The sequence below is a fragment of the Ranitomeya variabilis genome, chromosome 4, assembly GCF_051348905.1.
Source record: "Ranitomeya variabilis isolate aRanVar5 chromosome 4, aRanVar5.hap1, whole genome shotgun sequence".
In the NCBI taxonomy this organism is placed as follows: domain Eukaryota; kingdom Metazoa; phylum Chordata; class Amphibia; order Anura; family Dendrobatidae; genus Ranitomeya; species Ranitomeya variabilis.
The window spans coordinates 150722439-150725309 of NC_135235.1; positions in this window are offsets into that span (position 1 = coordinate 150722439).

Genomic DNA, 2871 nt, shown 5'->3' on the forward strand with positions numbered 1-2871 from the left:
GTATGTTAATATCTATGTCTAAATATACAGTATGTATATATATATATATATATATATATATATATGTATATATATATATATATATATATATATATATATATATATATATATATATATATATAGTACAGACCAAAAGTTTGGACACACTTTCTGATTTGCAGATTTTTGTATTTTCATGACTATGCAAATTGTACATTCACGCTGAAGGCATCAAAACTATGAATTGACACATGTGGAACTATATACTGAACAAAAAAGTGTGAAACAACTGACATTATGTCTTATATTCTAGGTTCTTCAAAGTAGCCACCTTTTGCTTTGATGACTGCTTTGCACACTCTTGGCATTCTCTTGATGGGCTTCAAGAGGTAGTAGCCGGGAATGGTTTTCACTTCACAGGTGTGCCCTGTCAGGTTTAATAAGTGGGATTTCTTGCCTTATAAATGGGGTTTGGACCATCAGTTGTGTTGTGCAGAAGTCTGGTGGATACACAGCTGATAGTCCTACTGAATAGACTGTTAGAATTTGTATTATGACAAGAAAAAAGCATCTAAGTAAAGAAAAACGAGTGGCCATCATTACTTTCAGAAATGAAGGTCAGTCAGTCCGAAAAATTGGGCAAACTTTTGAAAGTGTTCCCAAGTGCAGTGGCAAAAACCATCATGCGCTACAAAGAAACTGGCTCACATGAAGACCGCCCCAGGAAATGAAGACCAAGAGTCACCTCTGCTTCTGAGGATAAGTTTATCCGAGTCACCAGCCTCAGAAATCGCAGGTTAACAGCAGCTCAGATTAGAGACCAGGTCAATGCCACACAGAGTTCTAGCAGCAGACACATCTCTACAACAACTGTTAAGAGGAGACTTTGTGCAGCAGGCATTCATGGTAGAAAAGCTGCTAGGAAACTACTGCTAAGGACAGGCAACAAGCAGAAGAGACTTCTTTGGGCTAAAGAACACAAGGAATGGACATTATACCAGTGGAAATCTGTGCTTTGGTTTGATGAGTCCAAATTTGAGATCTTTGGTTCCAACCACCGTGTCTTTGTGTGACACAGAAAAGGTGAACAAATGGACTCTACATGCCTGGTTCCCACCATGAAGGATGGAGGAGGAGGTGCGATGGTGTGGGGGTGCTTTGCTGGTGACACTGTTGGTGATTTATTCAAAATTGAAGGCATACCGAATTAGCATGGCTACCACAGCATCTTGCAGAGGCATGCTATTCCATCCGGTTTGCGTTTAGTTGGACTTTCATTTGTTTTTCAACAGGACAATGACCCCAAACACACCTCCAGGCTGTGTAAGGGCTATTTGACCAAGATGGAGAGTGATGGGGTGCTACGCCAGATGACCTGGCCTCCACAGTCACCATACCTGAACCCAATCAAGATGGTTTGGGGAGAGCTGGACCGCAGAGTGAATGCAAAAGGGCCAACAAGTTCTCAGCATCTCTGGGAACTCCTTCAAGATTGTTGGAAGACCATTCCTGGTGACTACCTCTTGAAGCTCATCAAGAGAATGCCAAGAGAGTGCAAAGCAGACATCAATGCAAATGGTGGCTACTTTGAAGAACCTAAAATATAAGACATAATTTCAGTTCTTTCACACTTTTTTGTTAAGTATATAATTCCACATGTGTTAATTCATAGTCTTGATGCCTTCAGTGTGAATGTACAATTTTCATAGTCATAAAAATACAGAAAAATCTTTAAATGAGAAGGTGTATCCAAACTTTTGGTCTGTACTATATATCTATATATATAATTGTCTAAGGGTTTTTCCGTCTGTCTGTCTGTCTGTCTGTCCTGGAAATCCCGTGTCTCTGATTGGTCGAGGCTGCCAGGCCTCGACCAATCAGCAACGGGCACAGCATGGCGACGATGATGTCATAATGGAAATCCCGCGTCTCTGATTGGTCAAGGCTGCCAGGCCTCAACCAATCAGCGACGGGCACAGCATGGCGACGATGATGTCATAAAGGTTGCCTCGACCAATCAGCGACGGGCACAGTCTGCCGCAAATTCGCCTCGACCAATCAGCGATTGGGCACAGTATCGACGTAGATGTCATAATGGTTGCCATGGCGACGATGATGTCATAAAGGTTGCCTCGACCAATCAGCGACGGGCACAGTCTGCCGCGAATTCTGGAATCATCATTGTCCATATACTACGGGGACATGCATATTCTAGAATACCTGATGCGTTAGAATCGGGCCACAATCTAGTGTGTATATATATATATATATATATATATATATATATATATATATATATATATATATACATACATATATATGTATATATATATATATATATATATATATATATATATATATGTACAGTATATATCATATACACCTCTGTGCTTAAGATTTTAGTAAATGTTGAACAAATGACGCAATTTTTTATTTGCCTTATCTACTACAGGGGGAATTGACTCCAGGGGAAATTGACTCCAGTCAATGCACAAGATTTTTACAAAACATGAGAATTAGGGTTGAGCGAAACGAATCGGACAAATTCAAAAATCGCCGACTTTCGGCAAAGTCGGGTTTCATGAAACCCGACCCGATCCTAGTGTGGGATCGGCCATGAGGTCGGTGATCTGCGTGCAAAAGTCGCATTTCGTATGACGCTTTCAGCACCATTTTTCAGCCAATGAAGGAGGACGCAGGGTGTGGGCAGCGTGATGACATATGTCTCGTTCCCCACCATCTTAGAGAAGGGCATGACAGTGTTTGGCTTGCTTTCTGCGGCGTCACAGGGGCTATAAAGGGGCTCGCACGCCGACCGCCATCTTACTTCTGCCGATCTTAGCATAGGGAGAGGTTGCTGCAGCTTCATCAGAAGAATGGATATAGATAGGA